The sequence below is a fragment of the Vombatus ursinus genome, unplaced genomic scaffold (assembly GCF_900497805.2).
Source record: "Vombatus ursinus unplaced genomic scaffold, bare-nosed wombat genome assembly UNPS02004868.1, whole genome shotgun sequence".
NCBI classification, from domain to species: domain Eukaryota; kingdom Metazoa; phylum Chordata; class Mammalia; order Diprotodontia; family Vombatidae; genus Vombatus; species Vombatus ursinus.
The window spans coordinates 2,061,774-2,087,507 of NW_020944646.1; positions in this window are offsets into that span (position 1 = coordinate 2,061,774).

Genomic DNA, 25,734 nt, shown 5'->3' on the forward strand with positions numbered 1-25,734 from the left:
ACCTGAGTGGATTGTAGGTAGTGTGCTTAACATCTCTGCTGAAGACTAAAGTCTCAGGAGCTATTCTCATCTCCAAGCAGCCTGCTAATATTTTACCAAGGAATTTAGAGTTTTTGTCACTCCACCCACTGGAGAGAAGAAAGAAGAGAGAACACTAAACAAAGTCACACCTTGAGCCAGCCACAGTGATATTTTCTGAAGAACACTAGCAAATTCAATGGTCTTTTCTCAATTCTTATATTTCTTACCTGTCTATACCCTGTAGTTCTATCACCTTTTTCTCCTGTATACTCTCTCCTCTCTAGGTTTTCATGATACTTCTCTCTCTCCTAACTCTCCTTCTACCTGACTCACTGTTTTTTTTTTTTCCTGTGTTTCCTTTGTTGTATCTTAATCCCTATCATGATTTCTATGAAGGTAGTACCCACAGTTGTCTCCCAAGGGTCTTTGACACTATTTTCCTTCAGTACTATGTTGGTTGGTGATCTCATTAATTCTCATGGATAAAATTATCATCCCTGTGAATATGATTCCCAGATTTTTATTTCCAGCTTTAATCTGATTCGGATACCAAATTGTTGTTTTGATATCTCAAAAATGGATACCCCATAGAATCTAACTCTTTACATTTCTCTTGATAACTTCCTCTTTTTCAAGCTTTCTTATGACCGGAGAATCACCATTCTCCTGGTCATTCAGGTTCTCAACTTTCGGGTCATCCTCAAATATTCACTTGAACTCTTCCTATAGATCCAAATTGTTAGTAAGTCTTCTCATTTAAACTTTTACAAAATCAGTCATATATAATTTCCTTTTTCTCCAAACCCATAGCCACCAATCTCTGTTGTGAGCTCTCATTACCTCATGAGATTATTGCAGTAGCCTTCTGGTTGGTCGAGTCCAGGGGTGGGGAACCTGTGCCCTCAAGGCCACATGTGACCTAGGTCCTCAAATGCAGCCATTTGACTGAATCCAAACTTCACAGAACAAATCTCCTTAAGAAAAAGATTTGTTCTGTAAAACTTAGACTCAGTCAAAAGACTATACCCAAGGACCTAGAGGGTCACATGTGGCTTTGAGGCTGCAGGTTCCCCACCCCTGGTCTAGTCTCCTTACTCCAGTTCATCCTGCACTCTGCTGCCTAAATATACCTAACTACATACCATTCCTGGTATGTAGTAAATGAAATGGATAATAAATGCTTGTTTTCATTCATTCATGTGAACAGATTAAAAAAAGTTTTTTTTTTTTTATTTGTAATACAATAGTGCATGAAATAATGAAGAGTTAAATTAACAGAACCAAGAAAAGGTTGTATAGGGTAACAACAATATTCTTTGAAGAATAATTGTAAACAATAAGTTATTCTGAGTATTGTAAACACCCAAATCATCTACAAAGGACCTACAAAGGAAAATGCTATCCACCTCCAGAGAAAGAACTGATAAATAGAAGTATGCATAGTATTGTTTTGACACCTAAAATATAGGTCTAACTATAGACATATATAGTTGCATATATTGCATATGTGAATGTGTGTTTTTAATATAGTGAGTTTTTTTATTCCTTGCTAATTATAACATTACTAAGCATGTCCTCACTTGTCATATTGCTGTGTGACTAAGACTAAAAGTTTCACTATCTTTTACGTCATCTCTCAATTCCCATTTGCTATTTATTCAACTAATACCAAGTTCAGTCTCATCAACATTCTGTATTTCTCCCTTTTTCCAGATCACTAATGAGAATCCTTAATAAGACTAGATCTTATATAAACCTCTAGGGTAAATGAAAATCCTTCACTTAGCTAAATAATTACCATTTGAAATTCTCCTTTGACTGTACCATCTAAAGGAAAGAAAAGAAAAGCTTCCAGTTTATATAAATAAAATGCAAAATACGCAATAATTGAAATGGAATCCTTGAACTATCCTGGTAATTAGAAGAAAAAGTGGTAGGAAAAGTACTTCATAGTCTTACAGAGTTAAAGTAGGTTTATACTGTGTAATCTCTGATGCATTTTATCATACGTCCTTGTTTTATCAGTACATTCAAATTGTTTTCTGTACTGATTTACTAAGAACAAGTTTTAGTAGTTGAAGAAAAGCAAAGTTACTTGTTCTAAAATTCATAATAGAGATATGTAGCTTGTATCCATTATGACAAACAGCTTTGATTTGCCTTAAAATATTCCTGTAAGCATAACTCCTGATATTTTTCTTATGTGATCTATAGTTACTTTTCAAAAACATTATTTCTACCTTAATAATACCTCCTCCCTCTGCCCCCCCTTTCCAATTCCATTACAATCACCCTAATTCAGACCTTCATTTCTTCTTTGCAGGAGTTTTGAATAGTCTCCTGATGTGTCTTCTTGCCTCTCTATTCCATCTTCTACATAGATCCCTGAGTAATTTTCCACTGGCCTAATATGGTTATACCTCTCCTGCACTCAAAAATCTTCAGTGACTCTCTCCACTGACTAAAGAATAAACTCCCAACACTAACATTTTAGGGACTCAAAAGTCTTCCTCAAACCTAGACACCCAAACATTTCATATTACTCCCCTTCAGCAAAATACCCTGAGGGAGAGACAGGAGGGAGAATGATCCAGGTGAGTCAAACCACCACCGCCTTGACCATCATCTCTCCTCTGACCCTGATGAAGATAGCCAAGGACCTGAATCCAAGAGTCTTGGGAATAGCAGTACTTCCAGTCAAGTGTCAAAATGGTGCAACATCAAAAACTGATGATTTTTCAATGGCAATGACATTACAGATGAAACATTACTATCTGCTCTGCCTTGGCACTCCAAGGACCACAGGACCTTTCAATCAGGCTGGCAGCTAAAATACCCCATGATGTCTTATATCTCCATAGAATACAAGCAGCTTTAAAGCAGAGACTGTCTTACTTTTCTATTTGTATCTTCAGCACTTACCATGTTGTTTTGCACATCATTAATGAATACTTCATTCTTTTATTCAATCATTTATTCATTTATATAACCTATATTCTAGGTAAACTAGAAATATAGGTGCCCCATGTTTATTTTCACCTTCCCATATATATCCATAATTTTGTTCATTATATCTATCTCCCTATTTAGAATGAACTGCTTCCCAAACATCAACTACTTTGGTTCCTCTCTTCTCTCATGGACCGGCTCATAGACCAACAGGGTTACAACATTTAGCATTGGAAAGAGATTTAGTGATCACTTAATACAAGCCAGGAGTCACTTCTGACATAAAATCTTTGCCCCTCAAATGAAAGAGATCTTGTACCTCAAATTTCACTTTCCATGAACCTCATCCTTCTGTTTATCTCACTCTACTTTGTAACACACTTAGTCATGCCTTATCTACCTTGCCAACTGTCATCAGATTGAAGATCTCAAGATCAAGACCATTTTATATCTATTTTTGTGCCTTAAAATCTAGTATAATAAATTTCACATAGTAAATAATATTTATTGAATCAAATAAATATGTAAATCACATGTTCTTCTTAGGTTAGCTAGATCTTTTCAATAATTCAGCTTAATATATGGAAGAATGTTTTAATAATTAGACCTGTCCCAACATGGAAAGGGTTCTTTTTGAGATATTAAACTCCTTATCACTAGAAATATTCAAGTTGAGGGGAAATGACAATCAACAATCCTATAGTAAAAGATCTTTGTGTATTATAAAAGTTTAGATTTGGAGACCTCAAAATATAGGTTTAGTCTGTACAATTTTTAACACACTTTAAGTCCATAGACCAGTTTATATTATCAGTGATTTATAAACATAATATAGTTCAAATTCCTGGCTAAATTTTGTGCTCTATATTTTTATCTTTTGTAAATACTTTTATTTCTATATACCTTTTAGATTCTAGATGTAAAATGTTTTCCCCTATATGAAATGGTTGATTTTAATTCCTTATATAGTTGTCAGGATATGCAGAGAAAATATATTGCTCCATTTTACATCATGGTCCAATGGAGAAAAACAGAAAATGTCATAGGGGTTAAAAGCAAAAGCATCAGAGAAATGTACTTGGGAAGTGAATTCCTGCCATCTCGATTCTTTTTTTAAAATGTTTCAGCCTTTGGGTCTTAAACTTTTCTTGGTCTAAAGCTATTTCTGGGGTTTGTGGGGGAACTTCAATTTGCAGGTACATATCTTTGAAATCCACGCAGAATGTTCCTCTCTGTGAAGCTTAATTTTAAAAGCTAGTTCTATTATATAAAAAAAAAATCAAGGGATTTTGTTCTTCAAATTTTGCCTTACAGTACACTAAGAATGTTCTTCAGAAGATCTAAATTTGAGAAGAAATGGAAAAGAATATTCACATTTTGTAGTTATTTTCCCCTTAAACATATATTTGGAATGATTTTATTACATAGATACAGCTGGTGACATAGTGGATAGAACTCTGGATCTAGAATATTGAAGACCCGAGTCTCTGACCCTTACTTACTACCTGTATGGTGCTGGGCAAGTCATTTAGTTTCTGCTTGCCTCAGTTTCCTCATCTATAAAATGATGATAATAATAGCACCTACTTTTCAGGGTTAGTGTGAAGTTCAAATAAAATAATATTTGTTAGAAATACATTAATACAGTGCCTGGAACATCACATGGACTTTTGGCACTATTCTGGACCTAGGTTTAAATCTGGCCTCAGACACTTACTAATTATGTGACCCTTGGTAAATCATTCAATTCCCTCATCCGTAAAATGGGAATAATAATAGCACCAATGTCCCAGAGTTGTTGGGAGGATCAAATAAGACAATAATTATAAAATACTTAGCACAGAGTCTGGCACATAATAACTATACAGCATTATATAAATGGTAGGTATTATTGTTATTGTTATTATAAATGTTTTTCCCCTTCCTTTTATATTGGCTCTAACTTACTTCAGACAGACTAAATAATAATGAAAAGATACTCTTCTAATTTTTCACATTATAGAATTGTAAGTCCAGATCTCATTTTTTTCATACCCTAGAATCTAAGATCTTACTTTGGGGGCTGACTACTAGAAAAAGTACTCACTTAATATCTGAACTCCATATCAAAGATACTAACACCAATAGGAGATATAATTAAGAATTTTTGTTAAAGTGCCAGAAAGCCAAGCTTCAATCAAGGAGGAGAAAATAATAGAAGTGGAAAGAATTCACCCACTGAGGAAAATACGGAGATCTCTGGTCACCAATCATAGTCTTGCTGCTAAGGAGACCAAAACATGATTGCAAAATGAGGGGGAAAGCTTGCAACATTCCACCAAATGTTGACTTCTTATTTTAACTTATTATCCATGCTAACTAAATGCTAGACTCCTTTGTTTCTATTCTTCTGAAGGTACACAGTTACTTTAAGTGCCCTAAAAATTTGGTACCTTCTACATTTTATAAATATTATATTACTTTATCTCTACTTATTTCTGTTGTATAAATGTTCTTAAATAATCTAGTATCTCAAAAAATAAGAATAATAATATACATGCCATTTCCATTGAACTCCATTCTTTAAAGCATGATGTTGTTTCTCTAATGAGTATTTATATATTTATTGCAAACTTCTATGGAGTCATCAAGTCAACAACAATTAAGCATTTACTATGTGGCAGGGGCTTTTCTAAACCCTGGAATATAAATTGAAGGAAAAAATAGAGACAGTCCCTGCCCTCAAGGAACTGGCATTCTATCAAAGGAAGACAATATATAAAATGAAATTGAACAGGGAGGAGGATGGAGAAAAGCATAATGTGGGAAAAAAAAGACCATAGTATCAGAAACCTGGAGAAGAAAGAAGCAGTGAACATGATTGGCCTGGGCTTTTGCTTAAAATGGAGATTCCAGAAGGAACTGATCTATCAGAGCAAAGGGCCACAGGACTAGAGAAACCTTCCAGGCAAAAAGGCAGGAAATAAATGGGTAACTTCCAGGGTGAGAAGAGTTCATGGAGGTGGATGTGGAGAAAGAAGTTGCAGTGAGTGTACAGGAGAGCTCAGAGTGACATTTTGAACAGTAATTTAAGACAAACCCAAAAGGCAAAGAAAAGTGACATAGATACATGCTCGCATTTCATAGTCTTTATGTGTCATACATCTTCATCACATTTACATTAGAATGAATGTAAGTCTTACTCATTTGTAAAATAGCACTCAATAGTATTGGCCTTAAACTAGATGTAATACATTTTTTACGGAAAAGAGAAAGATCTGGCTTATCCCTATGAGGTCCAGAGTAAATGCTGATTTGATAGGAAAAGTTAATCATCATTCCTTCAAGGATCTTAAAAAATTGTTTTAAAACCCAAATCATAAAAAATATCCTTATCAAATCTACATATATTTGTAAAGATTGCATTTAAAATTTTCCATAAAATGCCTTAAAACACTGAAGTTGTATATATGATGATATATACAAACACATTATAAATCTATATTCATATCTAGTATAATGTTCTAGTGAAAATTTAGTCAATATTATCCTTAGTCTATCACCGTATTTCACTTATTTTATATAAGAGCTAATGGGATATCAAGGTAGGAAGCAAATTCTGGGAAACATGGGTGGGGTGGGATAATAACAGGGTATTTAAGAAAGGATCACAATCCTTTCTAGAATGGACCAACATCATTCTGTCCAGCATGAACAAAGAGTCCTGGAAGCAGTCTTCCATATTCTAAAACCCATAGGGTTCAATGTGCTCCTAGGTATCCTGGATTTTTTCCTCTTCCATACAAAGTTTTCTATGGCTCACTGTGTTGCATCACAGTTTGAAAAGAACTTGTGCTTTTCTGGGCTGTGGCTGCAACAGTATCTTTTGTCTTGTTCTCTTCCATCTGGGTCATAGAGGGACTTTGAAGTAGATAAGAATAAATTGGCTAATGATGAGATGATTTACCTCAAACTCAGCTATTTTTTTGTTTGTCTGACTCATCTTTCTGGGTCCTTCTCCTTTTCCCTAAGGATGCTTCTGCATTTCTAGCTCCTCAGAAATACTTACATTTATGGTAAAATGTTCTGACTAGGCAGTTTGTTTTGGCAGCTAGGTAGTTCAATGGATAGAGCCCCAGGCTTAAAATCAGGAAGACTTGAGTTCAAATCCAACCTCAGATACTTTCTAGCTGTTTGACCCTGAGCAAGACACATCCTCCATTTGCTTCAGCTTTCTCATCTGTAAAATGGGGATAATAATAGCATCTACCTCCCAGGGTTGTTGTGAGGAAAAAATAAATAATGCTTAGCAATAGTGCCTACCTAGCACGTAAAAAGTGTTATATAAATGTTATCTATTATTATTGTTATTATTAAAAGACCCTACAAATGTTTAAAATACTTTGTTTTTCAGGTAAGTTTCTGTGTATTTCATATAACAACAAGCATATCAGGATATACACTATTTGAGTTTAGTTTAAATCAAATGTTATTATTCTCAAAATTAGTACTAAGAAAGTCAGATATATATATGTATATATATGTATATATATGTATATATATGTGTATATATATATATATGTATATATCTAGTATAATGTTCTAGTGAACTAGAACTAGAAAAACTGGACAGTTTAATGGCCTAAATACAACTTCTGAAATAAAAATATCACTTGATTTGGAGTCAGCACACGGGTTGAAATCCTGCCTTTGCTCCTTGCTCTATGACCTGGGGCAAATCACTTAACTTCTCTGGGTCTCAATTTTCTTTGAAAATAAAATGAGAGCATTAGACTATGACCTCTAAGGTACCTTCCATTTCTAAACCTATGCATTCCTTGGGTATTATTTTATTTGTTATATAATAAGTTAGAAAAATGTATTCTATGTCTTATGCTAGAGACCTGGTCACTTAATCTATGTAATCACTCTACAAATGTTGTCCTCTGGATTACCATACACACCAGCATGAATAAAACATCAGGGTCAGAAAAAAAAATTAGGAAAAAAACCCAGCAAATCCAGCTTAATGAAAATGCAACACAAAACTTAATTAAAAAGAAGATGATGTATATGAATTTGATAGATCTTGCCTAGTTTATTGAATGGGGACTTTTTGTTGTTGTCATTCCATTGCATCCAATTCTTTGTGACCCCATTTTGGAGTTTTCTTGGCAAAGATACTGGAATGGTTTGCCATTTTCTTCTCCAGCTCATTTTGCAGATAAGAAACTGAGGCAAATAGGGTTACTTGCCTGAAGTCACATAGCTGGTAAGTGTCTGAGGCCAGATGTTAACTCATAAGGACGACCCTTCCTGATTCCAAGCCACGTGCTCGATCTATTTTGCCACCTAGCTACCCCTGAATAGGAACTACCATGGTAAAAATGATCTTTTAGGAAGATTCAACTCTGGGAGCTCAATGCTTAGCTGGATTGAAGGACTAAGAAACTAAGTAAGGAATTTAACTAAGAGGCTGTTACATTATTGTTGATATGAGTTGATGAAGGCCTTGACTATTATGATACCACTGGAAATGCAGCAGAATAAGTGAAACTAAGAAATGTTTTGAAATAATAGGACTTGGTAACAGATTAAATACAGTACTGGTGATTAAAAAGAGTGGAGTCATGTAACTATAAAATCATTGGCTCAGGAGACCAGAGGTATTGGTGCACCACTGATATAAAATGACAGTTGAAAAGAAGAAAACTTTGGAATTTGGGAAAAGATGATTCATTCAGTTTAGGACATCTTGAGTTTCTAGCAATGATGGAATATCTAAAAAGAGATCAGCCATAGAAATTTGGAAATAACAAACTAGAGCAAAATTAAGACATCAAGGCTCTAGGTTGATTCATTTCTAGCATGCCATCCAGAGCTACTTTCCCTACACTTCCACTAATATTGGTGAGTCAGGGCTCCAGAAGCTAGCTGACTATCTACTTTGTCCTCTAGGAGCAAACTAGAGGAATTTTTTTCATTTTTAGATACTGTTGCTCATGAGCCCCTATCAATGTGCTTCCAAATGGTTATCAGTTAGCCAGTCAGAGTTAATTAGCTTTTTTGAAAGTGTTTTTTTTTTTCCTAAGATGTTATAGTAAGAATAGTTGGGATAAAACATCCTTCCATTAAGTCTTGGACACACTCTCCCAGAGATACATGGAGAGTTTAATGGAAAGTAGGTCTAGGATTAGAGAGTACATGTTGGTTGGTGGTTATTCTTTGTTTTTGAAAAGGAACAAAATGACATCACAGTCAAAGCACAGCATGTGCAACTGTAGCTGATCAGACCAATAAGAGTTCAGAAAGCTCTACCACAGGTTGGGCACAAATAGTCCATATGAACATTTGAAGTGGAGATGTCTAAAGAGTATATGGAGTGAAGGACAGGTTTCAAGCCTAACATTTTGTCTGATATGTTTGTAGAAAATAAACTTTCTTCTTGAAGAATTACAAAATATGTATACATTGGAATTGGAATACATGGGCTTGGAATCAGATTTGTGTTTGGGATCAGAAGGAACTTATAGAGAGGTAGGAGGAGAAGCAGAAAAAAAATTGTTATAAGAATCAAGGGAGTAATTACATAAATGAAGAGATAGTAAATATTAGAGAAACTGAAAATAATGAAGATAGAAGAAAGGTCATTGGAAGAGCAGTTCAATTTTAATCAGATAAGTTCTAGGAATCTGTTTTTGTAAGGATCTGAAATGTTATTAATGTGATTATTCTTTTCACCGGTGAAGGTCTTAACTCCTTTAGGGTTACCATGATTGAAAAATACTTCACCTAGCAGTCAGCCATCTGGTGATGAGCTTGGCCAGAGTTGGCCAGACTGTCTCTCTCTTTTTTTTTCTTTTAATATTTATTTTTTCTTAAAAAATCCAGAATGGATCAAAAGAACAATTATCAAGGAAGTAGATACCCAAAGCAAAGGCTAGAAGGTAGCAAAAACAGAATGCTCTGGGTAAGTTGAAGGGCCTCATTAATCACCTTGTTTCAAAAGGAAAAGTTCTAGATAAAACAAAGCAGACCCTTCTCTTTCGATCTAGTTTCTCCCTTCTCTAACAATGCAGCTGTCCCTGCATGGGTTATGGATAAGGCATCCACCAGTCACAGCTGATCAGTACTTGGATAGCTAGAAGAATCTGCCCCTACTGAGTCTTTAAAGGATTATGGGCCTTTACCCTCAATTTTGTGACATGGCTTTGTTTGACTCCTCAGAATCACAGTCATTGATACAGACAACTGTGTCAAGCCTTTATAATGATTCATGAATCCTCGACTCCCCACTTCCCTTTACGTGCATTTGGAAAATAAAGACAGACTACAAGGACACCCTCAATAGAATACCTCTCAGCTTGAGAAGAGAACTTTGGCATATACATCAAGAAACTACAGAAACTCCATGTCCTGAGGAACTGAACTAACACTCTCTAGACAAATAATTGGACTTGCCTTTCTTACATAGTGATAAGAGAATAAGAAGAGGTAGGGACGACATTGGTAGGATGTTGCTTTCTTTAGAAAGGACCAATCAATTCTTTGTCTCTTCATCTTTTCCTCCACTTTTGGCAGCCTTTTCCATCATACTCCCTTACCATCCCTATAAAAACCTGTTCTCAAGGAAAAAGCAGGTATAACTTAATGTGGCTATAAGTCAATTCTATTTCTGTAATGCATATTTGCATATTAATCACAATTTCCAATAGTCATTAAACATGTATTAAGTATATTATGCTCAGAAATGAAAGCTTTATTACTGGTTTAAAGAAAATCAACCAAAAGAATTGGGAGTTATGGTAAAAAGCACTTGCCTAGCATCCTTTCATTCCAACATATAAACTCATTTCTACCTTTTGATGAGTACAGCTGTGAATCTTTATGTTTTCATGATTGATTCACATTCTTATATAATATAGAATACTGTATATTAATCCATCTATGGACTCATATTTATATTCCCTATTTGTTCCTCAATCATGTCACCTATAAAATTATACCATATTAAATATCAAAAAATACATAAGAATAATTTTATCCAAACCCTTCATTTTATAGCTGAGGAATTTGATGCCCAGAGGCACAAAGTAACTTCTCTAAGGTCACACAATTCTTGAGGGATAGAGAAAAAATTATTATTCAGTTTCCCGACTCCTGGTCCATATTCTTCCTACTATTCCATGATTGCTCAATAAGTTCAGAAATCACACAATTTCTCCAGATTACATAATGATTTAGCAATAAGCCTAGCTAATTGTGTGAGATTCTAAGAAAGAGTTGTTTCTAGAGACTCTCTTTCCAAGCATAGAATTGTTCTCAAGTCTATCGCACTTTTTTCATTAGAGGTATTTTTTAAAAATTAGTTTAACACATACCTGTCTGGCTTTATTTACGGTCAATTCATGCCAACTTGGAAATTAAACCAAGAACATCCTAAATTCAAATAAAAGCATGAAATGAAAAAAAAATATGAAGGCAGAATTTCTATTGCCAGCTTCCTTATAATAACACCATTTGTATCATAAAGGATTTTGGTTCATAGAAGGCTGTATACAGTTTATGCAAATGTAATTGAAAATTCTGCACTCAGCTTACAAGAGCTGTGGTTCTGACACTAACTTCTGGCATTAAACATTAATTCATTTAGCCTAACCCAACACTGAACAGATGTCAACTGGAAAACTAAAGTTTGAGGCTAAATCTTTTTCTATGTATCAGGTTTATGAACTCTAAACTCTCTCTCTCTCTCTCTCTCTCTCTCTCACACACACACACACACACACACACACACACACACACACACACACACAGAGTTTAATAGTTTAATAGTGTTAAGTTTTAATACCAGCTTAAAATTGTACTAAGACATTGGGAACAATCAATTCTTGACACTATGACAATCACGAGAACTGAAAAGGGTGACAGAGATCCCTGGAGTGGGCATATGTTAAATTTTTTCTTCCATCTTTGAAGCAATGGTTGGACATGGAAAAAATTTATTGATGTTCCCATCTCAACTTGCTTCAGAGAGTCATAGTTGTTTGACTATCATAAAAGGAATAGATAGTCTCAGAGTCTCTCACTCAGCTAGCAACCTAAAGATTCTACAATTCTAGCCAAGGTCAAAAATAAAGTTGATGTTTTCTTTCATAGCTTAGTGAAAAGGATGTTTCAGAGTAATTGTAAATTGCCATTAAATTAGAAACTTCAACTTAATCTTTCAGAATTTCATATTGATGAAATGAGGTGTGCTGATTAGCTGATGCTGAAAATATGTTTAATTTTTCTAGGCCGAAGAAGCAAATTATTTTTTCTTGGGGGGAGGGGTAATCACTGGATGTATATAATAAGTGTTTAATGAATGCTTGTTGATTAACAGAATAGCATAGGAAACAGCTAATGAAGAAACTCTATTTACCAGTGCAGATGAGCAATTATTCTGCAGCTCACAGTATTAAGAAATTATTTGAGAGCACTGAGAATTTAAGTGATTTACCAGAGGTCTTCCAGTCAGTCATAGAACAGAGGCAGGACTTGAACCCAGGTCTTTCTGATCCCCATGTACAATTCTAACTACTATTCACAATGTCACTTGAATTATTCATATTCCTTTAAAACTGTGAGGCAGTCAAGTGTGCAGATCCCTTTTTGTGTTTTCCTTGTGACCTTGAGTATCATTGACCGCTAAAAATTCTTTCTTCCCTTGGCTTCTATGACAGGGCATTTTGCTTGTTTTCCAGCTACTTTCATGATGATTCCTTTGATAGTCTAAGAGATGAATAAAGAGACAGATCTATTTAGAGTAGAGGAAATGACTGGCTAGCTTTGACCTACGATCAAAGTTGGGAATGGTTACAAGAATAAAGACAAAGTCATCTCTGGTTGCATCATACCTCTGCCACATTCAGTACCAATAAAAGCAGTGTTACCTAGAACATTCTAAAGCAAAGTAGGGGGTGGTATGAAAAAGAAGACAGAGAGGTCATAATTGGCATTTCCCATAATAAGATTTTAATGTGAGACTTACAACTTTGTTCATTTCCCTTTTGCAGAGACAATATTCTTGGCATTCGAAAACTTTCTCTCTTTCCATATGGTAGACCCTGGGTCTTCCATTAATATCATTTGTAGACATTTTGACATGTGATCTTAAACAGAATTCTTTAACTATGATCAAATATCTGATGTGCTTTCAAAACTAAAGTTTTTCCAATAGGACTCTATTATGTTAATTTGATATTCCTCTTTTGGGAAAGCCATTTAGCTCAGAGATTGTTAACTGGCACTACTTAGCTTGCATAAACAAAGATGATAAAATGTTTCAATTCGAAGAAAATTTCCCCTAAAGACTAAAATAAATTCACAAACAGATACTCACTTTCTTCACAAAAATTTAGTCAAAAGTTACTAAATGCAGCAGACAATATTGAGATTACAATAAAGACTTATAAAGTCAGAAATGTTATGTTTCGATTTTTCTATAACAAAGAACAAATGTTCCATTTATGAGGTAAAAATACAGTTAAAAAAAAACAACTTAAATATATGGTCAAGAATTGCCAACCAGGGGCAGGTAGGTGGCACAGTGGATAGCACACTGGTCTTGGATTCAGGAGGACCTGAGTTCAAATCTGACCTCAGACACATAACACTTACTAGCTGTGTGACTTTGGGCAAGTCACTTAACCTCATTGCCCATCCAAAAAAAAAAAAAAAAGAATTGCAAACAGACTAAGAAAAAGAACAGAATAAAAACAGATATAGGGCACTTATTTCTACTTCTATGAGGTCTAGAGGAGGGATTCTTAACTTTTTGTGTACTATAGAAACTTTGACACGGATGCCTTCTCACTACTTTTTATTTAATTCAGTGAAATGCTAAATTTCAGTTATAGATCGATGAAATTAGAGATGCACTTTTTTCCCATTGAAGTTCACATACCCTTCTGGTTAAGAACTTCTGTTCTGGAGGGAAAATTAGTTTAAAAAAATCCTACAATATTATAGACAGTCCCCTTGTTTAAAAGTTTTGCTGTCAACTTGACCCAGATTAAATCTACATGATCTTTATTAAACTATTTTTTTTTTTATTTTGAAGCCTCCAATTTTTTTCCCTCTGACTTGTGAAACTCTTAAGTGTGTATAGGGCAACCTCTCTAGATTTATTTCTCTATTCACTATATTTCAGACCCTAGTCTTTTCTCTTTTCCAGTTTTGTTTTAATTATTTCTTGTCTCAAAATTCTGTCTTTTTGCTGTACTTTAATCAAATAGATCTTCTCCAAATTGCTGAAGTTAGAGTCATAAGACTTGAGTTCAAATCCTGACTTACTACCTATTGGACTTTAGACTAGTCACTTCACCTTTCTCTCATTTTTAGTATCTACATCTCTGGAATGAGGGATTTGGAAAAGATGACATGTTAGACTCCTTTTGGCACTAACTCTATGGTTCTACAATCCTATGAATAGATTTAGTCATTTTGATAAAGATGAACCTGGCTCTTCTTCCACTCATATCTTCCAACTGACCCTACACAAGAACATAAATTTACAGGCAGTGAGGTGGCACAATAGATAGAACATTTGATTTGAAGTCAGGAATACCTGGGACAGCTAGGTGGCATAGTGGATATAGTGCTGGGCCTGAAATCAGAAAAGACTCATCATCTTCTGAGTTCAAATCTGCTTTCAGATACTTAGTAGTTGTGTGACCCAAGGCAAGTGACTTAGACTCATTGTTTCTCAATTTCCTCATCTGTAAAATGGAGATAATAATACCACTTACTTTTCAGGGTTGTTGTGAGGATAAAATGAGGTAATATTTGTAAAGAGTTGTGCAAAACTTAAAACATTATTTAAATGCTATCTTTATTATCTCTGATAAAGAGAACTTGGGTGACTAGGGGAGAAGGAAGAATGTATAACAGTGATGCAATTTTAAATTACATGATGCTTGAGTGAAACTCCAGTTTACAACTGCATCTCTCCATTCCTTGAACTTCTTTTGCACTTGTACTAAAGGCTACATACTTTGGCACTTAATGGAATTCTAATTTATTCATTTGTCCTAGTTTTGTGGCTTCCGGACAATGAGATCTTGAGATCAGAATCAGCATCTCAGGCTTCTAATCTCAACTAAGCCCACAAGGCATGCAGCAATCCTTTTACTCTTTCTTATTTTTTTCCCTCTATTGCATTCCTAATGGCCACTGCTGTAATGCCTCTCTCTCTCTTCTCTTCAAGCTACTCAGTAGAACTACTCTTTCTCTCACTAGGAAACGTCTTCCCATATTTGACTGAGAAAATGGAGGGCATTCCCTGAAAGCAACCTGTTCTTCCCTACCCTGAGTGACAAAAATGTCATCATCCCTCATTCTCTTACCTTTTATCCCAGTATCTCTTATGACAAATTGTGTCATCTCAGAAGGCAAAGCCCTCTTTTTGTATTCATGACATCACCCTTCCAATCTACCCCCTCTCTCTTAAATCTCAATCTATCTAATGACTCCTTTCCTTTTCTTTACAAATATGCCTAGATCTCTCTAGACCTTAAACATAAGCATTTGGCTTGGTCACTCCCTCAAGCTATTGTCTTGATCTTCTCCATTTCATAGCCAAGGTGCCTCCACTTTCTCTTCTCTAATTCTCTTCTCAACCCCTTACTATCTGACTTCTGACCTTAACATTACACTGAAAGTGCTCTCTCCAAAGTTACTAATGATCACTTATTCACCAAGTCCAATGGCCTTTTCTCTATCTTCATTCTTCTTGACCTCTCTGAAGCCTTTGACATTACTTACCACTCTCTCCTCCTTGATACTTGGACTTTATTCTCTCTAGGCTTCTGGAATGCTTCTCTTTCTTTATTCTCATTCTAACTATGTGAACGTTCCTTCTCTGTCTCCTTTGCTGGATTCTCTTCCACATCACACCCTCTGAGTATAGTTGTCTCTCAGCATTCTGTCCTGGGCCCTTTTCTCTTTCCCTTCTATACTATTTCACTTGGTGATCTCATTAGATCCTATGGATCCCATCTGCATACTGAAAATTCCCAAATCTAACTATCTTGCCCAAACTTCTCTGCTGACTTTCAATTTCCCATCTCCAATTGTATTTCAGATTATCTTGAACTTCACATTCAGTAGACATCTTAGACTCAACATTTAAGTTCCCCCAAAAGGAACTCATCTTTCCCACTAAAATATATGCCTCCTATCTTCCCTCTTACTGTAGAGGACAACACAATCCTTTCAGTCCCTCAGGCTTGAAACATAGGCATCATGAACTCTTCACTATCTTTCATCCCCCATATCCAATCTGTTACCAAGGCCTATCAATTTCACCTTTGCAATATCTCTCAAATGTGACCCCTTCTTTCTTCTGTCATTGACACATCACTCTAAAGGAGAACATCACCATCTAATACTTGGACCATTGTAACAGCCTGTCTCTAGTCTGTTCCAGTCTACCCTCCATTCATCCACTAAAGTGATTTTCTTAATTTTTCCTGAACCATGTCATCACCACCAACCCCAACACACTTCCACACTCAATTTGTCCACAGAATCAAATTCAAAATGCTCTGTTTGACATTTAAAATGATTCCTACCCCCCTAATACATTTCCAGTCTTCTTGCATTTTGCTCATTTTACCCATACTCTTTAATTGAGTGACACTGGCCTCCTGTCCATTCCATGAACAAGACCATCCATCTCTTGGCTCTGGACATTTTCTCTGGCTGTTCCCCACATTCCCCATGAGAGAAACACTTTCCCTCTACTATTCTGCCTACTGACCTCCCTAACTTAAAGTCCCAATTAAAACCCTTTCTTTTACTGGAAGCCATCCCCAACCCCTCTTAATTGTAATGCCATCTTCTGTTTATTACTTCTTATTTATCCTCTATATAGCTTGTTTTGTATGTATTTATATGCTCATTGTCTCCCTCATTAGATCATAATTTACTTGAGGGCAGAGGTTATCTTTGGACTTTTTTTTTTGTATCCCAAGTGCTTAACACAATGTTTGGCATACATAAGTGCTCAGTAAAAGTTATTGATTGAATGATTGATCTTGAACCAAATCTTTTGTGCCAATGAGAGGAGAGAGAAGGGAGGGAGAGACAGAGAGAAACAGAGAGACACAGAGAAAGGGAGAAACAGAGACAGAGAGGGTTTAAGTTCATGGACATTAAGGAACCCCTGTTCCAGTGTTATATCCACTGTATTACAAGACCTTCATTCTACTTGTTTTCTTCTACATTCTTGTCTCTTCTCTGTGCTAAAAAAAAAAGTCTTAAGTCTTGTTATTGTTGCAAATTCCAAACAATGAAAGTGAAATGACATTTCCATTATGTGCAAATGACAATTTTCAAATAATTGAACAAAAAGTTATAGGTAAGAAAAACTCTGAGTTAATCTCCTTTACCTATCCTACTCCCAAGCACCACCTTCCTTTAGCTGTTTTATGAGAAAAAAAATCATCATTCCACACAAGGCTCATTCAGAAGTAGTTCTTATGTGAAATGCAGCAAATTCCTACTCTTGTTATCTCCCTTGTGTCCTCTGACAATGATGGTCTTTCTGTAGCATGCCCCTTGTAATCAAGTGGCACAAACAGCTGCACAAAAGCACTTAATTAGACGAGTTGTTAGCAGAGCGACTGTACGGATAAATACTACATGAAGCTCAGCAATACCCCAGTGCTAGAAAACCTTGAGCATCTGAAGTGGGGGGCAATCACTCCATGTTGGTATCAGGAAACAAATATGGAGAGAAAATTAAACAAATAAAATGAACACTAGGCATCTTTTTCATCCTTTACTACCAATGAGATTGATGTATTTCATCTTGGTATCCCTTGAAATAATACCACCTTTCAGTCTCATATTACTGATCTCTAAGAGTTATGAGTTGCTTTATGTGGTTTTCATCCTTTAAAAAATCTAATTTATCCTCAAAATCTCAATGTGCGTATTATTTTACAGATAAAACAAAACCAAACCTAAAGACACAAAGAAACCAGGGGACTCAACTAACATTTGATAACAATTTCATGGCAGCATCAAAAATAGAACAAAAGTCCTTTCACTTTATTTCAGTGACAGCTAAAATAGGCTTGATGTTGGCAGTATTACATGTTTTAGAAAATAATGGTGTTAATGATCCACATTTCTTTTTACACCATAAGGTTTGCAAAGCACTTTATAGTCATTATCTTACTTGATCCTCCAAATTGCCTTGTTCAGATAGATACTATTAATACACCTATTTTACAGATGAGAAAATTGTGAATCAGGGCTTAAATGACTCCTCAGAGTCAACATAATAGTGAATACTAAAAGCAGATTATGAACCCAGTTTGTCCTAGCTAAAATCAGCACTCTCCACTTGACACATTGCCTTTGCTTGTTTAAGTGATATCACTACTATGTCATCTGCCACTAGCACACCCATGTTTTGTTACCATTGCCCCAATATTTAGTAGTACCTCAAATATACATACATGCATATATACATATACATAGATAGATATAGACATATCTATATCTATCTATCTATCTATCTATCTATTTATCTATCTATCTATCTATATATATATGCAATCCCAATTCCTATATCTCAGGGAGTCTTAACCTGTATGTGTTTTTTTTGTCAGTTTGTTTTGTTTTAGGCAACTGGGGTTAAGTGACTTGCCCAGGGTCACACAGCTAGTAAGTGTCAAATGTTTGATCTGAGGCCAGATTTGAACTCAGGTCCTCCTGACTTCAGGGTCGGTGCTCTATCCATTGTGCCACCAACTGCCCCTCCTATGAGTGTTTTTGTTGGTATGTATGTGTTTCTGTGTGTATGAGGGTGTATGAGTGTGTGTGTGTGTGTGTGTGTGTGTGTGTGTGCATGTGATGAACGTCTGGCAGACTAGTAAAGCCTATTGACTCCTTCTCAAAATAATGTTTTAAAATTCATAAAAGAAAATATGTAAGATTACAAAAAAAGCCTAATCGTATTGAAATACTAAGATATGTAAATATAGATATATAACAATATCATATTCATAAAATTGTATTCTATACAATTATAATGCATAATTAATATATTATAATATAAACAAGTTCTTGGACCCTACGTAAAGAACTCCTTTCTGTCTCCTTTTTGCTTCTAGCTTTAGTTTCCTAGTTCTTCTTTAAAACTCATTTGAAAACATCCCTTTTCCAAGAAGAGTTCACCAATTATTCTTAGCACACTGATTATTCCTTTCCATTTCCTTCCACATTCACACACTTTAGTGGAAAATGAATTTGTGAGCATTTACATTTTAAGTGATGATAAATCATTTAAACAATCGCATATCTTAAATTAGAGAAAAAGATGCTAGGTATTTGAGACCTTATACTTTCTTTTGTGTTATTTCCTCGCCCCCACACCAAAGAGCAGTTTGCCATGGTGGCTAGCAAGGTAGACTCAAATCAGAAAAACTTGGGTTCAAGTCTTTTCTCTGATACATAATATCTACTGGATCCTAAGAAAATCACTTACCCTCTCAGTTTTCTAGGCAACTCTCTTAAGATGTTAAAATGAAGAACAGTTCATAATAATAATCTGCATTAGTAGAGAAAGTTCCCTCATTGGGTATATGGTTGTCTCCAACACAGGTGATATCATAGGTTCATACACACACACACACACACACACACACACACACACACACACATTTCCTAGTTCCATTTTCAGACTTGAAGTTTGAAATGTGTCTTTGATTCTATAAGATGATTCCTCTTTATGGTACTACTTCAAAGTAATACATAGCCTAGAAAACATCTTGGACAGTAGCAGTTTAACCTATAATGACCACTGGAACTCAGAGATTTCCAATGTAGCTTGGCTAGCATAGATCTTGCTTCCATATCTAATAACTAAATGATGCTATAGCATATGTAGGGATCTCATTTTCCAATTGAAATGAACTGCCAGCAGACAGAAAAGTGCCATTAACATCTACCTTCTTGGTTACTTTCCTTCAACGTTAGAAGAAGAGTTTGTCTAGTGTTTGATTTATTCTGTAGACTATATTGATCTTTTATGGCAGCTTCTTATTTCCATTCTGAGGCTGGGGTTTATCAAGTGAAAGGTCCATAATATTCCTTGATAGCTATTTATGAGATAGTCATGAGGGAATTCCACTATCTCTAGGCAACCCCATATGCCCCCAAATTTAAATCCATTTAATCAATGTTGAGCCATGACTCAAATGGAGTAACTCTTTTAAATCTTAAAAGCTATTAAAGATTCATGGTATATAGTAACACAAAATCTCTTTAATAGTGAGAAATTTGCTTTTAATGTGTGAACTTTTCATCATAAAAAATCATAGACTGTCATTTTGTAATTTTCTATTATGTGCTTATCTATAAATACATAGTTATGTCATGGTATACATGTGTTGATAGGCCTATACTAAGTAATATGACAAAAAAACACAGAGTATGGAAAACAAATTGACAAAGGATTGTAATTTTGGATCTGATTTTTAAAGAAATAGAAGATTTTTGAAACAATGGTATCCATACATTGAAAAAAGAACATAAGAATAATAACTTAAGCTTTTTTTAAAAATTTAATCTCCAGGATTTGAAACATTTTGGGCTATGATATTCAGCTCTGGGTCTCAATTAAAGAACAATATGAAAAATATGAATATGATTCCCAGAAGAGCTCTACATCTGAAAAAAAATATAAAATAAAACCTATGGAAAATAGCTAAAAGGAAATAGAACTAGTCCTCTTGCAGAAGAAGATTTTAATTATTTGTGCCTGTTCTCATTTATATAAAGATTTGGGAGTAACCACATGTGTTTTTTCCCAGTTCATTCCATTATCCGTTTATTATTAAGCACCTACCTTATCCACATCACTATATTAGATGCTATGGGGAATGCCAAATTGGAAGAAAATATGGTTCCTTCCATTAAGAATCTTACCTATTGCTTGAAGAGACAAAACAAGCATACAAAAAATCAATTAAAATCTAAACAAATCCATTCCATATAAGTGCTGAGCAACACAAATCATGGAAATGGCAAGCTTAGAATGAGTCTTGTCAATGAAGTGTTGGAAGTGATTCTTGAGCAGAGTTCTTAAGTAAATTAGTTCAAACAGGATAATATACTGGAAAAAAGTAAACTAGACTTTGAGTCAAAAATCTAATTTTATCACTTAATACCTACGTTACCATGGACAAGTAACTGAAGCACACTGGGCTTCGATTTCCTCATTTGTAAAATAGTCAATAATACTTTCACAGGATTGCTGAAAGAAAAGTGTCATGTAAATATGAGCCATTTTATTGTTGTTACTCCTAAAGAAGAGGTAGGAAAGTTTTCTAAGAAGGAAAAAAATAAAAACAAAACATATAAGCCAAGACCTTTTAAAATGGGGATGATAACATCACTTACCTCCCAGGGTTGTTTTGAGGATAAAATAAGATGTTTGTAAAGTTCTCAACATAATGCCTGTCACATAGTAGGTAATATATAAATGTTAGCTATTCCTTTCTAATCTCAGTATATTTAAAGAACTATATTCATGTCGATGCAAATTTGATTTTAAGAACAATGAAATGATTGTTGTTGTTCAGTCTTTCAGTTGTGTACGACTCTTCATGATCCCATTTGGGGTTTTCTTGGCAAGGATACAGGAGTGGTTTGCCATTTCCTTCTCCAGTTCATTTTACAGATGAGGAAACAAAGCTAAATGACTTGCCCAGGGTCGCATAACTAGTAAACGTCTGAGGCCAAATTTGAACTGAGGAATATGAGTGTTCCTGACTTTAGACCTGCTGTTCTATCTACTATGCTACCTTGCTTCCCTTAATGAAATGATAACTATTAGAAATTAACAAGAACTGGGGCAGCTAGGTGGTATAGTGGATAGAGCACCGGCCCTGAAATCAGGAGGACCTGAGTTCAAATCCAGCCTCAGACCAAACACTTGACACATACTAGCTGTGTGACCTTGGGCAAGTCACTTAACCCTGATTGCCTCACAAAAAAAAAAAGAAATTAACAAGAACCAAATTTTGCTGATTTATATTTTTGTACTATATTAAAGACTTAAGGCACAATCTTATTCTTATAATTACTAATTACATTCTCCCTTTGAAAACATATTTACCTCAAATAATACATCATTTTCTTGTTTTCAGAGGAAGCATGGGCAAGCAGATAGAAGGGCCATCTTAGAATCAGAAGACCTGAGTCAAACTCCTGCCTAGAATACACATAACTACATGACCTTAGGCAAATACTTTAACCTATCAGTAATCTAGATGACTTTCTTTAAGGCTCCAAATTATAAATTATCTGTTTGGGTAGAGAGCGTTTATTAAACTAGGAAATTACAAGCCCAGATTGGGAAATAAAATCTCATCTTATTCTTTGTCTCTGTCTGTCTGTCTGTCTGTCTCTCTCTTTCTCTCTCTCTCTCTTTCTCACACACAATTTCAATCTCCCTTTCTCCTTTTTTTCTTCTCTCCCCAAATAAGTTACTACTTACCATTGTTCTTCTTGCAAAGATAAGATGATGACTCAATAGCTTAGTTTCAAAAAAAAAGTTCATCACTCATGTAATTGCAGGATGCTGTAGATTTTTTCAATCTCTGTTAAACTGGTTTTTCACAGTGTGTATTTTTAAAACTTTCCTGCTTAATCATTACATCAAGATCTAAATCAGAAGGAAAACATATATTGAAGTAGTACCAGCACAAGAGATACAGAAATCTGACCATATGAAATAGAAAATGTCTAATGTGAAGGCTTAAAATCTTAAAAAGAAAAGTACTAAAAGTTTTCTGTGTGTGTGTGTGTGTTTGCTTTTTTTTTTTTTTTGAGATAGCAGGGAGGCGGAAGAGATTCAGTGGGATCTTTGTATTTCAAAAAGCTTACTGATGGTTCTGTGTGTGAGGAGAGATGGAACAAATTGCTCAATGAAAGTAATGGGGTCATCCACTTCAATGCCTTCAAGAATGCTGTAAATCTTGGTTATTCATTCTGTTTCTATCCCTTTCTCCTGATGTAGCTTCCAGTGATTCCATTTAGGAGGGTACTGCAAAGTGTCCCACTGAAGAGCCTTACAAGGTGCTTCTGTCCTTTTAGCTTGAAAATGTCCTTCAAGCTTTCACTCCATTGCTTTCTGGCCTTGTATATCTATAATTCTAGTAGAAAAATTGCAAAAAAGTCACATGTCTTGAAAGTGAGGATCTCCTTAAAATGGGAAAAGATGCCTGCCTACTTGCTTCTCTGTATGGCTGGCTTCTTTTTGGGGGGGTTACTCATTTTGAATCTTTGCCATGTGGACAAACATGTCATTTGCACCACTGGGAATGTCTGAGAGCTAATGGGAGTAAAACAACAAAGTAGGCTTTCTGACCTTGATGTTATAAGTATTTGGTTCTTTCCCAGAGAACTTCTTGCAAAAGTCAGACTGATCTGCTTTTTGCCTTCTTTGCTTTTAATGTCTGGGGAAGATACGTGGAATGACCCTTTGACTTGCTTATTTTATTCAGCTACTCTATAAGAGGCCATTCTTTCCTTGGGTGAAAAAAAAAAGTATGTTCATCCTGCTTCTAGAATTAAAAAGGTTTACTTTACATTCTCCTTAACTCTGTACCAATGTTTAGACTTAATCACAAACTCTCATTTCATTCAGGAGTATTCTTAAGAAGGAATCCAAAAGGAAATGGAAAAGCACAACAGATCAGCCAATATTGAGTTGTACTTACTTTGTGTAGACACTTTATTTAATCTTGGTGTAAATAAGATTAGGATTTAATTTACATATGCTAATGTGACAGCTACTTAAATCATGTCTTTAGTTAGCTATTCTTAAGTCTTTTGTCTTCCAAGGCAATGACATTGGGTAGGGGACCCCTTTGTCTTGTTTAGCATTTTGTCTAGTACTACACCAACAGAGACATTGACTTCCTATTGTACTCAAGGAGCAAAATCGTGTGGCTGTAACTCAATCAAAGAAAGCTTGTGCCCTAAAATAGCAGTAGCTAGCTTCCCAGAATGCAGAATTTGCATGAGACTACACATGTGTGGCAATGGTTTTGTCCCAGGCCAAATGTGAGTGCTAATGACTCGGAATTGTGGAAATTTAATTGTGCTCTACATATGAACCCATGCTCAGTGCTAAAAGCAAAGTACTTTCTGTCTTTAGAGTATTTAAAATTTATCCTGTTTATAACTTATTTGTATATAATTGTTTGCATGTTGACTCCACCACTGGACTGTGAGCTCCTTGAGAGCAGAGAATGTCTTTTATCTTTCCTTATATTCCCAAGCTGAGAGTCATAGTACTCAGCATATAGCAAGTGCTTAAAAATTTTTATTGACTGACAAAATAAGAAATGTACATAGATATATTGCTTTTGTCTCTCCATTTTGGAGAAAGATAGAGACAGAGAGAGAGAGAGAGAGAGAAAGAGAGAGAGAGAGAGAGAGAGAGAGAGAGAGAAGGAAACCAAACACTGAACATTTTGTTTTGTCCTCCCCTTTTAAACTATACAAGAGATTTGTTGAATATCTATTGCTTAACATATAGTTGCATTCAATCCAAAAATTTCTCTTCTCAGAAATCTAGATCTCATTTATCTTCTGTATTTTATTCACTATTATTTATCTGATTCAATTTCTGCTTACTGGTCTTGGACCTATATGGCCCCATGTAATTTAAATGCAATTTAATCACTAAATTATAAGTTCTTTCAACAAATATAAATTGGACAATTTCTTAAAAAGCTCAAGGATCTCTGGGGAGATCCTATTAATACTCTGAGATTAGCTCCAATTAACCTGTATATATCATGTAGGTACATACTTGTTTACATGTTGTCTCCCTCATTAGAATATGAGCTACTTAATGTCAGGAACTATTTTGCCTTCCTTTATGCCCTTACCATTTAGCACAATGCCTTGCATGTGTCAGTGTTTAACAAATACTTGTTGACTAATTGCTTATTGAAACTTCCTGAGAAAGTAATGTTGTTATTGTTGTTTTTAAAGTTTAAATATCTCAAAGAAAAATGGAATCTTCAAAACTACATGGAGATGAATTTGATTTCAATTCCTAGCCAAAACTAGAATATAATATTAAAAGGATAATTTGTAAACATCTAGGAAAGGAAGTGGAGATTAAAAAAAAATATTAAGTGGGACTTCCTTAATAAGATTCATGCCAGAGTAACCTCATTTCTATTTCTTGAAGATATAGTTTACATAGATTTAGAAAAAAGATTTGAAAAATTCTTTCATACTGAATTCTGTGTAATTATAATGACCAAGCTTGGATGTGAAACAACTGTCTTCCTTCTTTCAAGAAGCAGAGGGCTGTGAGTGGGAAACATTGCATATGTTGTCAGACAGTCAATATAGTGGATAGTTTTACTGGAAGTAGGATGTATTTAGAAAAGAAAATTAAAACCAAAAGTCAGCAATAAAAATTAAAAATTCTTACAATGTAAAATCCTTGATCACTAAATCTTAAACTTTCTCTTCACAAAGGTGAATTAATTATCGTTATGAAACCTATTTCTGCTTTTTGCTATTAAATGGCATTTGGTGGAACTCTATGTATAGACCTATGTATAGGTTAGAAGGCTACCTAAAATACTGATCCTTAAGGATGTAGGAAATTTATTTTTTTCACCAAAATCAATACTTCCCTACTTAAATACTCTCTCTCTCTCTCTCTCTCTCTCTCTCTCTCTCTCTCTCTCTCTC